Source organism: Pantherophis guttatus, chromosome 2, assembly GCF_059756535.1.
Source record: "Pantherophis guttatus breed Tessera chromosome 2, ASM5975653v1, whole genome shotgun sequence".
NCBI lineage: Eukaryota > Metazoa > Chordata > Lepidosauria > Squamata > Colubridae > Pantherophis > Pantherophis guttatus.
In genome coordinates, this window is record NC_142064.1 from 130,662,831 (window position 1) to 130,676,537 (window position 13,707).

Consider the following 13,707-nt stretch of genomic DNA (forward strand, 5'->3'; position numbering starts at 1 on the left):
GGTCGCATTGGTGGATGATCTCTGGAGGGCTCGGGACAGAGGTTGCTCCTCTATCCTGGTCCTATTAGATCTCTCAGCGGCTTTTGATACCATCGACCATGGTATCTTACTGCACCGGCTGGAGGGGTTAGGAATAGGGGGCACCGTTCTTCGGTGGTTCTCCTCCTTCCTCTCTGATCGTTCGCAGTTTGTGTTGGCAGGGGGGCAGAGGTCGACCTCGAGGCACCTTATTTGTGGGGTGCCGCAAGGGTCAGTCCTCTCACCCCTTCTGTTCAACATTTATGTAAAACCGCTAGGTGAGATCATCCGTGGTTTTGGGGTGAGTGTTCATCAGTATGCTGATGACACACAGCTATACATCTCCACCCCAGACCACCCCAATGATGCCCTTGCTGTGATGTCCCGTTGCCTGGAGGCCGTGCGGATCTGGATGGGGAGAAACAAGCTCAGACTCAACCCCTCCAAGACCGAGTGGCTGTGGCTTCCGGCATCCCGGTATAGTCAGCTGGTACCATCACTGACAATAGGGGATGAGATCTTGCTCCCCACAGAGAGGGCCCGCAACTTGGGTGTCCTCCTGGATTCACGGTTATCTTTAGAAGATCATTTGACGGCTGTGGCCAGGGGTGCCTTTTATCAGGTTCGCCTGATCCGCCACTTGCGTCCCTTTCTGGATCGGGACGCCTTGCGCACGGTCACTCATGCCCTAGTTACCTCCCGTATGGACTACTGTAATGCTCTCTACATGGGGCTCCCCTTGAAAAGCACCCGGAGGCTCCAACTGGTCCAGAACGTAGCCGCGCGGGTGATTATGGGCGCAGCTCATTACGCCCATGTAACACCTCTCCTACGCGAGCTGCACTGGCTCCCAGTGGTCTTCCGGATGCGATTCAAGGTGTTAGTCATCACCTTTAAAGCGCTCCATGGCTTAGGACCTGGGTACCTACGAGACCGTCTTTTGCCACCAATAGCCTCCCACCGACCAGTTCGTTCTCACAGGGAGGGACTACTCAGGGTACCGTCAGTCAAATTATGTTAACTGGCGACTCCCAGGGGAAGGGCCTTCTCTGTGGGGGCTCCAACCCTTTGGAATGAACTGCCCCCGGAGATACGGAATATCCCTGATCTCCGTGCTTTCTGCCGTGCCCTCAAGACCCTGATGTTCCAACAGGCAGGGCTAAACATGCAAATGATTTTTTAAATGCTATCTAATTCTGGGTTTTATTTAATTGACCAAACTAAGTAACAATTTTAATTAGCAATTTTATGATGTTTGTGTGTCTATATTTTTCTTGACTGTACACCGCCTTGAGTCCTACGGGAGAAAGGCGGTATAGAAATATAATAAATAAATAAATAAATAAATAAATAAATAAATAAATAAATAAATAAATAAATAAAATAAATAGCATCATATCCCCAGAACTAGCATACACCATCCCCTCTCCTGAATCATACCGTCCTTCATCAATGGAATCCACAATGATTTGTTTGAGGACAAAGATACAGAGCATGGCCACAAATATGTGATGGATTGTGCGGAAATGTTCCACCTCCAGCAACATGCTGTAAAAGAGAGACAAGTTGCCAGCAAGTAAGTTGTTGGGAGAGATGGGCAGATGGAGATCATTGGACAAGACCTGGGAAAATCTGGGAAAAGATTTTCATTTGGTCTTCTGTGCAAAAACTTGTAGTTTCACTTTTACAGAAGAAATAACATTCAAGTGGCTGAGGGGAAAATGTTCCATCTCTTATGATATACAGGTAGTCCTCAACATACGACCGCAATTGAGCCCTTGGACCAGTGGTGAAATCTGAACTGGTTTGCTACCACTTTGCTGGCTCCACATGTGTGCTTTGCACCAAGCACGCACTTGCACTGCGCACCAAATGTGTACTGCGTGCACACATGTGCAGTACACACCAAAAGGAGGCTTGGAAAGGTAAGTAGAACAGCGGGGGGGGGGAAATCAGCTGTGGTGCGCGAGCTTGGGAACCTTTTAAAAAACTTTTTAAAAGCATTTTTTATTACCGGTTCTCCAGTAGTATACTCATACTCATACTCATACTCATACTCATACTCATACTCATACTCATACTCTCCCAGCACCTGCCAAAGAGTCTCAGCATTGTGTTGCTATGGAGCATGCTCAGTCCTTATTGGGTTTTCCAACTCTTGTTCTTCATCAACAGTGGAGTATCAGTTGGAACCTGAGGCCTTTGGAGCCTGAGGCCTACTTTGCACATTGTCCCTCTGTCTAAGTCTTATCATATCATAGCCAGGCATACTTACTCAAACAAGGACCGTTGAGGGACAAAGACTTTCTTCTTCAGTAGCTGACCCTTCTCTCTGCAAGATAACATTTCAAAGCAGGTAATATTTAATATATCTCTCAAAACCCTTCTCACCTCTGAGAAGTGGGGTAAAGGTGAGAGTCCCTGAGGATTTTACTCCACAGTCATTGATGACTATAGGAGGCGGTGCTCATGACTATAGGAGGCGGTGCACCGTTTTGCGGTGGTTCTCCTCCTATCTCTCCGACCGGTCGCAATCCGTGTTGACAGGGGGGCAGCGGTTGACCCCGAGGCGCCTTGTTTGTGGGGTGGCACAAGGGTCGGTCCTCTCGCCCCTCCTGTTCAACATTTATGTGAAGCCGCTGGGTGAGATCATCCGTGCTTTTGGGGTGGAGTTCCATCAGTACGCTGATGATACTCAGCTGTACATCTCCACCCCAGACCATCCCAACGATGCCTTGGAAGTGATGTCCCAGTGCCTGGAGGCCGTGCGGGTCTGGATGGGGAGAAACAGGCTTCGACTCAATCCTTCCAAGACCGAGTGGCTGTGGCTGCCGGCGTCCCGGTATAGCCAGCTGACGCCATCGCTGGTTATTGGGGGCGAATCATTGGCCCCCACGGAAAGGGCCCGCAACTTGGGCGTCCTCCTGGACGCATGGCTGTCTTTAGAAGGGCATATGATGGCCGTGGCCAGGGGGGCTTTTTATCAGGTTCGCCTGATACGCCAGTTGCGCCCCTTTCTGGATCGGGACTCCCTACGCACAGTCACTCAAGCACTCGTCACCTCTCGTCTGGACTATTGTAACGCTCTCTATATGGGGCTCCCCTTGGGGTACACCCGGAGGCTCCAACTGGTGCAGAATGCGGCCGCGCGGGGGATTATGGGAGCGACTGGGCGCTCCCATGTGACTCCTCCCCTGCGCGAGCTGCATTGGCTTCCGGTGGACTTCCGGGTGCGCTTCAAGGTGTTGGTGATCACCTTTAAAGCGCTCCATGACTTAGGGCCAGGGTACTTACGGTACTTCTGCCACCAATAGCCTCCCACCGGTCAGTTCGCTCCCACAGAGAGGGCCTCCTCAGGGTGCCGTCGGCTAGACAATGCCGGCTGGCGACCCCCAGGAGGAGACCCTTCTCTGTGGTGGCACCTACCCTTTGGAACAATCTACCCCCAGAGATACGAGTGATCTCCAACCTCCGGACTTTTTGTCGGGCCCTAAAAACTCATCTCTTTCAGTTAGCTGGTCTCTCTTGATTTTATGATTTTATGGTTGGTTTTAAATTTTGATATGGATTTTAAATTGATAAATTTTAAACTATGGGCCAAATTTAATTATTTTAAATCTATTTTTAATCGTACTTTATGTATAAATGTTTTTATTTTGGCTGTTCACCGCCCTGAGTCTGAAAGGAGAAGGGCGGTATAGAAATTCGAATCATCATCATCATCATCATCATCATCATCATCATCATCATCATCATCTCTGTTTCAAGGCCATTGAACCAGCACTGTCTGCTGACTCCATTTTCCCATCCCTCTTCTAAAATCAATTGCGAGGAACCTCTTCCACCTGCTTTGCTTCTTTGCTGGGACAACACTCAATTGCTGGGGTCTGGAATGAGCTGCTTCTTCCAAGGTCTTGTCCAAGACATCACTCAGCTGATTGTGTACCTGTTCTAGTACCTTCGCCTTCATTACCTACCAGCAAAACAGAGGGAATTTAATGATGCCCAGGCCTGTCATAGATAGATTCCTAGAATGCATTTAGGTGATGGACACTGTCAGGGAATTGAACGTCACAGATGATGTCCAAATGGCATTAGACATGCTGACAGGAACTTGCAGTTTTATATAAACAAATATATTTACAGTAGGAACATCATGAGGTAAATTGCACACAACACACAGCAACTAATCACGCCTTAGATTGCCTCGTGCAGTGGCCAGCTCTCCTCAACCAATTAGCTAGAACTGTGTGTTCTTACTCATTGTTCGGTTGCTTCCATTCTTTGTTCTGTTACAGAAGCTCCCTTGCCTAGAAAGCCTAATAAACATACAGGACCTAATACTCTATGGCAAGGATAGAGACCATGTGACCGTGGAGACATAGAATTGACCATTTTCATCATTCTTGATAATTCATCATTTAGGGAGAATATTTGTTTCTCTAGTCCACCTGCTTTTATTATTACCTATTATAATATCTATTATTACCTCCAGGTGTCTCTTCCATTGGATATGGGCAGTGATTTTCTCCAGGTGTTCAACTTCTGCTAGAGAATTAGAAACAGGTTCACTTTAAAAGCATGATTGGACATTGGGCAAATGGAGGAAGTCAGTTCATTGCTGGGATTAGACAGAAATCTTCCCATTGTACAGAGTTTTTTCTTCTAAATTACCACTCCAAATTTCAAGCATTAGTTTCTCCACTCTTCGCATACTTTTGTAGCCTTTTTTAAAAAGCAAATTTCCACACTATAGTAACTTCTTTTAAATGGCAGATCTGGAAGTCTGTGTTTATTATTATTATTATTATTATTATTATTATTATTATTATTATTAATAATAATAATAATAATAATTAAATTTCTATACCGCCCTTCTCCAAATAGGACTCAGGGCGGTGCACAGCCAAGATAAAAACAAAGCATACAAAATTTAAAAACAGTATTAAAATAATTAACTATTTTGGCCATTTTTTTTTTTGTTTATCCTACAAGTCTATTTTGCTTAATTACCAAGTAAAGCAGCACAAAACATTATATCATTTTAGTAGGAAGGAATATTGCCAGTATCTCTAACAAATATTTGTGTGCAGTACAGGTTGTCCTGACCTGTGACCGTTTGAAGTTACAATGGGACTGAAAAAAGTGACCTATGACCATTTTTCACACTTACAACCATTGCAGCATCCCTATGGGCACGGAATTAAAATTTGGACATTTAGCAACTGGCATGTATTTGACGGTTGCAGTGTATCGGGGTCATTAGATCCTGTTTTTGCGACCCTCTGACAAGCAAAGTCAATGGGGAAGACAGATTCACTTAACAACAGTGTTACGGTCTTGTGATGAAAATTTCCAAATGTTTTCTTTGTAACTAGTTAACTAAGATGTTAATTGTTCCCTTCAGCTAAATGCTTGCATTGTTTTGTCTTTGAAAGATGAACTTTAGCATTTTCGGACAAATATTAAAGGCACACCTGCTCTTCATGCAAAGCTCTTGATATTTTTTTGTCATTATTTTCCATATTATTTCGTACTGATGTGTGGCTCAACCATTATCGGATGCTTGCCTCTCTGCCCCACTTCATAGGTTGCTGTCAAGCCCAAAACCAAGAATGCCATGCAGTGATTCTTCCCAGCTGAGTTCTTCATTATTTCAGACCTACAGGCAGAATTTTGCCAAACCCTGGACTCTACTATCTGCATCTACAATACACTATTAGGGAAGGGCTGTCTTCAGCCTCTTTCTCTCACATATAATGTCTGGACTGAACTGTCTCCTTACCCCTTTGTGAATGCACCCCTTCCTTCCTGGGAATCCAGCTCCTTACTACATTCCATCACATCTGGAAATGATTAAAGATTGCATTTGCCATCCTTTCTGTAGAACCCTTTGGTATAACTTCCCCCTATTTTCTTCTTCCTTTAGTGCACATTCGATCATCTCCTGTTCCAGAATCCCTACAATTACTTTGTAAATAAAGAGAACGCTCTGTATTAAGGAGAATACATAGAACATACACTATACCTTTAACTACAAGTTCTGCAGTCTTTTAAGAGGCATTCAGAATGGCAGGAGCTTCTTGGGGTTAAACTGCAAAGCATTTGGGGGACACTATGTATCTCTCTAGTAAAGTAATATAAGGCTTTTTGCTTTTTGCTGTGGTTCCCAAAATGCTAATCTCTGCATAGTACTACCTAATTCCAAGACCTAATTGAAAATCCCCAGATAATTTATCCACATTAAGGATATCCCCCCATTTGTGCAACAAAATATATCATCCATGCCCTTAAATGCCTCCTTACCATTGAGTAATTGTGTTTCCTCTTCTCCCCTGGTCTGCTCCTGAGAGCTTCTTTGCCTCATGCCTCCAGTGCTCATTTACCTTGGGTCCATGATGGTTCTGAATGCAGAGTTTCTTAGGTTAATTTCGCACTCTAGCCCAGCAGTCAGATAACTAATTCACCACGGGAAGAAATAAAGCCTCTGGAATTAGAACTTTGCAGTTCCTTAATGCACCAATGAGGTAACTGATATCAGGTAGGCATAGCAAAGGTAGAGGTCTGACCTCCCTATCCTGATTATGAAGCTATACATTTTCAACCGAACTTTGCTTAGAGAAAAGTTGTAATGGAGCAAGGTTTCCAAAATCTTCCATTATTCACACAGTTTTATTTTCTGAATCAAATTAGCAAATATTTATTTCTTACAGCTGAAACAATTCCATCTGAGAGTCAGTGAAAAGGAGCTATGTATTTCCCAGGTTCTATGATTTGAGAATATGTCAAGGATATATTTTCTTGGCTGAAGTCACACTCTGTAATTCAACTGCATTTCCCCCAGCTGTTTAGTCACAAGGCCAGAATGTTTTCTAGTAATAATATTGGGGACAGAGGTAGAACCCTCTGGACTTAATTCATTCAGATCTTTGTGGTTCAATGAAAACATTGACTCCAGGAAAGAAGAAGTATTTTCTCACTTTTATAGATGATTATTCCAGGTATATTACACAATATCTCTTACACAACAAAAGTGAGGTACCAGAGAAAGTAAGCCACAAATTAGGCAAAATGCCAAGTGTCTTGTACACAGACAACGAAACTGAATATACAGGTGACAACACACAGGCAATTCTCAGAAAGCATGGCATAATAATTCAAAGTCCTGTACCATTCAACCCAGAACAAAACAGGTTTGTAGAAAGAAAGAACCATACTTTGTGAGAGTGTAAGAACTATGTTGTTTGATGCAGATATGCCAACCACATGGGGGGGGGGGGGAGGGAGGCCAATATGACCGCATACTATCTCCAAAATCAACTACCAGGAAAATCCACTGAGAAAAACTCCACATGAACTGTGGAATGGAAAAAACCCCAAATTTAAGCCATCTAAAAATTTTTTTAACCAAAGCCTATGTGCACACCCCAAAAGAAAAGCATTCAAAATGGGATGCTTGTGCAACGGAAGGTGTACTTGTGGGGCAGGGGTGGGTTCCACTTACCTTTACTACCAGTTCGCAAGAAGCTTCAGCGCATGCGCAGATTGTCAGTGATGACATCGGGGTGGGGTGGGGGTGGAGGTTTTTATTAAGTTACATAGTTATACAATTCAACAATTTTCATTTAACCTGTGGTTTGTTCATATACACAAGTTTATATACATGGTGTTTCTTAAATTACTTGATTAATTTAATATTACACTCTCTCTCCTTTTACTTTTTGCGTTTACTTTCCATCCACTTATACCACATTTCCCACACCGTGTAAAATTCTGAATTCTCTTTCTCGTTTATCACATTGGTTAATTTACACATCTTTGCGTCCCACCGCCATTACTATCAGTTCGCAAGAATCGGACCGAACCGGGAGCAACCCACCACTGTTGTGGGGTACCGTGAATCTCAAAAGGGACACAAACAAGGTACCCATCAGTAGAAGTATAATTACTGATGAAATCTCAGTGGGTTCAAAATTTCATGAAGTAACACAAATGCTTCAAACTGAGGAAAATTCTACTTCAGTGTCACATGAACATAAGAAACAAAATGAAACAGAAATAGAAATTAATGCAGAAACTAGGCCGTAAGAAGTTTCAATCAGGAGATCCACCAGAAGCAATAAAGGCATCCCAGCCAAACTTCTCTCCTATGTCGCTTGCATAGTTGAATGTTGCATAGAAATACATTCCAATAATGAATTCCAACATCCCCACTCAACCACTAATTATATTAGCCCCATTTTGAATCTTAGTTCTGCAAATCTGTTTCTTATGCTTCTTCTTGTCCTCCCCACCCCCCGCTTCTTCTTGTCATCCTGTCTGTCTGCAGAGCTGCTGCTGTTGCTGTGGCTCTCCAAAGGGCTGGCACTGAGCAACTGGGGCTTTGGCTCTGGCTCTAGCTGGGCTGGGGGACTAGGGCAGCGGCTGCAGCCTCTTTTGGATTCTCCTTCCTGTCTCTGGGTTTTAGTGCTACACGAGCAACATAGGAGAGACGTTTGGCTGGGATGCCTTTATTGCTTCTGGTGGATTTGGTGATTGAAACCTCTTGCAGTCTGGTTTCTTCTTTTATAACACTTGGATAGTGATTCTCAGTTAATTTATTTGTTATGTCAGGACTTCAGTGCTCAAGTCGTCTGTGCTAAGTGTGAATGCAGTTTGAATGTTTTTCCTCCTTGGCAGTATTAGCTACCGGATTGCAGTTCAGTTGGTACAGTTCATCTGTAATTTTAGCCCTTGCAAGTAAGGCTTAAAAGCAAATCATGTTGCAATACAGACCAGCCTTTTTTAATTGTACTGGCACAGGATGATTGAACTTGGAGTAGGTTGTGGACAACAATCTGGACTTTATCTTCTTTCTGTTCAGTTAGATTAAGAACAATGTTTCTATCAATTGGCAAGAAGATGATAATCACATAAATTCATGGACACATGGACACTATCAACTGAGGAGTATAATGAGAAAAGTTTCAAAAGAAAAATGGGGTTCAGTGATTTATTACTTAAGTGAGAGCATTAGTAAATCAATAAAGAAGCATGGGGCAAAGCAATTGCATTTTGTTGTGAAAGAATTGCACAAATGAGTAAATTTCAGAACTGGCACTCAGATTAACTAAGTGAACCTGGTGCAAAAGGGAAAATTCTGAGCTCAGGGAATTTATTCTCACCAGCAAAACTGAATGGAGCTTATAGTTCTTCCTATATAAAAATCTACTAATAAACACCGTGTTTCTTGCATTTGGTAGTGGTAGTAGAAGAAGATGATGGTGAGTTTACCAGGGAATCCTGATTTATCTCCTGTCCTTTTCTGAGTTTTATACATTATAATAAACTCTGGTTATATCTTTATGGTTGTGTTAAAGATAACTCTATGTCCCTTCTATTTTCTATTTTCAAGTCCTGCTCTAAAATGGCTCACTCACTCTAGGCCAGGGCTGTCAAATTCACGGCCTGTGGGCTAGATGTGTTATGCGCTGGCCATGCCCATGCCCGGCAAAGGGGGAAAAAGTCACAATACATTACATGACACCGCCATTATGACGTGAGTTTGACACCACTGCTCTAGGCAAAGTTCTCTCTCTCTCTCTCTCTCTCTCTCTCTCACCCACTCCCTCCCCCACCCTCCCTCCCTCCCTCCACCTATCATCTATCTAATGTAGATACGTGCCCAGCTCAATTCTTGTGACTCTGGCAGCTCATTGTACTACACATAAAAACAGGAAATCATTAAATAATATTACAGTATAAAGATACCATGATCACTGCTATTCAAAGCCACCAAGAGACCTAGAAGTAGGGATGAAATGCTCCCGGTTCAGACCGGATTGCCCGATCTGGTAGCAATGGTGGCAGGTGGTTCAGAGAACTGGTAGCAAAAATCCCTGCCCCCCTCATGCCCAGCTGAGCCGCGTGATCATCAGAAGTTTTTTTTTTTAATTTTTAAAAGCATTTTTTCTACAACCTTTTCGGCCGAAAAAATGCTTTTAAAAGTAAAAAAAAAAAGCCTCTGATGATTGTGCGGCTCAGCTGGGATCGTTGAAGAAATAATGCTTTTAAAAGCCTCTGACAATCCCAGCTGAGTTGCCTGATCGTCAGAGGCTTTTAAAAGCATTTTATTTTACAACCTCTTGGGCCAAAGAGGTTGTAGAAAAAGTGGTTTTAAAAGTTTTTTTTTAAAAAAAGTTGGCCACGCCCACAGAACCGGTAGTAACAAATTTTACATTTCACCACTGCCAGATTGCACTCAAGAAGTGCAATCACAATCAAGTCTCAGTACTGTAACCTGGCCTGAAATCTGACTGAAAAGATCTAGATAAGGTCTGGGGAACTTTGAAGCTGTAGGCCTAGGTACAACTCAACATTCTCCCCCCAGATCGAAAGATTTGAGGTCAGAGAGGAATTCTCAAGGTCTGTGGAATCGAGCAACTGTTTCTTAAGGAAAGAGGACTCAAAGCAGGCAGAATCATCTCCTCCTTCAAAGAAGCGTTCACAGCTCAGGATCCAACCACATATCATTTCCTAGGAAGCCTTGTGCGTGTCATTTCCTTGGCTATAATGTAGAAGTAGATTGAATTTATTCCTGAATGGTTTTTCAACTTCCTAATCTACAGATTTGCAATTCCCCGGATGTCTCCACATACTAACCTGATCTGATTCAGCTTAGCTTCCCAGTTCTGACAAGGCCGTCCAGGACTGTCACCATCTCCCATCTCCTCCACCAAATGCAGGCGTGAGAGCAGCATTGCTCAGTTTTTCTTTTGTTCTTTGTTTATAGAGGCTACAGGTTTGTATTCATTATGTTAAAAGTTAACTTAGTTTTGTCTGTGGTGATTTCCATGCTACAGATAAAGAAAGTAATGGTGACCTGGAAAGAGAGAACTTCATCCCTGGCTACTACAAACAGGAAAGGAGGAATCTCAAGGTATAGGCATTTTATTCCAGTTATTCTCAGTATTAGGTGTCCAGATATTGTTCTGTCATTTCCAGCCAAAATGAGCAATTGTCAGTGGTGATGGCAGCCATCAGGTGATTCATGATTGGAAGCCACAATGTTTCTTCTATGTGAGATGTACAACTACATAAATTTATATCTAATTTTATAACAATTTAATTATAATTATAGAGATGATGTAATGCTGTGTGCACATTCAAATATTCTGCAGACAATGCTTCAGCCTCTGCAGTGAAATGAAAGATGTCACTTTTTTGTTACATTGAAAGAAACAATTGAAACACTATAAAGTTTGTGACCAAAAGTTTGTTTTTTTAATACTGTACTGCGGGAACAACTTGTTTCTCCTTGGATGACAAATATGGCATGATGAGCAGATGACTTTATCCTTGTCTCATACTGCAGACTATTCTATTGTGGATGAGGCATCCCTTAGTTCAGGGATCAGCAACCTGCGGCTCTGGAGCCGCATGTGGCTCTTTCACCCCTCTGCTGCAGCTCCCTGTCATTCAAAATATGCATCACAACTGCCAATGTGCGACATCCGACAGCACGTGATTTATTGAGCTTTTCAACCTCTAGAAATAGAAATAAAGGAAATAGTCAGGCATGGGAAGGGTTTTGTGGCTCCCGGTGTTTTCTTTTCTGTGGGAAACGGGTCCAAATGGCTCTTTGAATGTTTAAGGTTGCAGACCCCTGCTAATGTAGCTAGCTGCCCAGGTTAATTCTGGTGACTCTGGCATTCATTGTACTACACATAAAAACAGGAAATCATTTAACAAAATCTAATGTACATGAGTCAGCAACCTGCGGCTATGGAGCCGCATGTGGCTCTTTCTCCCCTCTGCTGTGGCTCCCTGTCACTCAAAATGTGCGTCACAACCACCAATGTGTGACACCTGCTGGCATGCAATTTATTGAGCTTTTCAATCCCTGGTAGGCCAACCATGGATAAATCCAAGAAAAGAAAAGTTTCAGAAGAAAACAGAACATTTTATTCAACTACATATGCTAGTTTTGTGGCTGCTCAAGAAATAGTCAGACACGGGAAGGGTTTTTGTGGCTCCCGGTGTTTTCTTTTCTGTGGGAAACAGGTTCAAATGGCTCTTTGAGTGTTTAAGGTTGCAGACCCCTGCCTTAATTCAATCAATCAGAATAGATCTGGAAGGGAGCTTGGAGATCTTCTAGTTCAACCTCAAGTAGGAGACCCTATACCCATGCTGGCAAACCTATGGCACGCGTGCCGGAAGTGGCACGCAGAGCCATGTTGCCTGGCACGCGTGGCATCGCCCATTTCTCTTCCGGGTTTCCAGGGTACGCATGCGCACCAGCCATCTAGTAACTTACTGGTGCGCATGCGTGCATGACAATCAGCTGGCCTTTAGTGTGGGTGCGCACTGGTCATGCCATCGTTGCCCACATACAGCCCCGGGATATCCACCCCTTGCCAGCCAGGAGCACTGCCACCAGTCACTGCCTGCTTGCCTCATCACCGCCACCGCCACTGCGAGGAAAGGCCCTGCAGCTGCGCTGCCTGGAATCCACGTGGGCTGGCGCAGGGGGAGGACAGATATGGCTGCCTGGATGCTGCCTGGAGCGCGAAGGTGGCAGGAGGAGGAGCCACTGCTGCCTTGTAGCCAGTGCGACCAGCCTGCTGCTACAGCCTGCCACCACCCTCTCCCCCGCCAACTACTCCTGCCACCGCTGGGGAAGAGGACCACAAGAACTGCTGCCGCCGGGTGCAAGGGGGTGGTGGGAAGGATCTGCGGTCTGGGGCTTCCCTGTCTCCACACCCAAGCAGGCTATCCAGGGAAAGGGATTGAAGCCCCAGCCTGGCACCCCCTCATCCCAGGCAACAGCGGTTATTGCGGTGCCTCTTCCCTGGCAGCACCAGGAGCAGGACTTCCTGTGGGTTTTTCCCCCTTCGCACCACAACGAATGAAGAATGGGGGGGGATGGCAGTGGGAGCGACCCGCTTAGCCCTTTTCTGGAGGAGGTGGAAAGGGGGTGGGGATGGTGTTGTCTTCGTTATTCTGAGGCAGGGCTGTTTGGGCCAGCCGATTCTTGTTGTGCCACAGAGGCTTGTAAAGCTCGGGCTGAGCCTGCGGGCTGCCAAGTCTGGAGCCAGCAGCAGCTTTTTCCTGCCCCTGGACAGCCTGGACAGGTCTGGAGCTCGGCTGGGGAGACAGGGAAGCCCCCAAAGCAGATCTTTCCCCCACCCCCTTGTACCCAACGGAGCCGGTTCTTGCGCTGTCAGAAGCAGCAAGTGGAGGCTTCAATCCCTACTCCCGAAAGCCCAAAACAAGTCACGGGAGAGGGGGCACAAAGCGCATGTGGGGGACTGCGCATGCGCAATGCAGAACCTATGCATGGGGGAGTGTGCGCAATGTGGGGCGCATGCGTGGGGTGTCATGTGTGCATACACATGTGTGGGGGGGTCGCATTGCATTATGGGTGCTGGCACGCACGGGCGTTATAGTGCGTACACACACACACACACTTCTGGCACGCAACGAGAAAAAGGTTCGCCATCACTGTCCTATACCATTTCAAACATGTGGTTGTCTAGTCTTTTCTTAAAAACCTCCAGTGATGTAGCACCTACAACTTCTGAAGGCAAGAAAGTTTCTCCATCATTTCAAGTGGCTTCTCCCCTTGATTAATTTTCATCCATTGTTTTTTGTCTTGTCTTCTGGTGCTTTGGAAAATAAGTTGACCCCCTCTTCTTTGTGGCAGATCCT

At 44.8% G+C, this 13,707-nt stretch overlaps 1 pseudogene across 1 annotated transcript in view; it reads right to left on the minus strand.

Annotated features, from left to right (window-relative positions):
- LOC148115326 (sterol O-acyltransferase 2-like) overlaps window positions 1-6,415 on the minus strand; it is a 35,297-nt pseudogene extending 28,882 nt beyond the window's left edge. The window contains exons 1-5 of the transcript XR_015731994.1: window positions 6,325-6,415; window positions 4,508-4,563; window positions 3,864-3,991; window positions 2,294-2,350; window positions 1,459-1,566 (exon numbers count right to left, since the gene is read on the minus strand). The product of XR_015731994.1 is annotated as a sterol O-acyltransferase 2-like (transcript). The remainder of the gene's footprint in view (window positions 1-1,458; window positions 1,567-2,293; window positions 2,351-3,863; window positions 3,992-4,507; window positions 4,564-6,324) is intronic.
- Window positions 6,416-13,707: the final 7,292 nt, after the last annotated feature.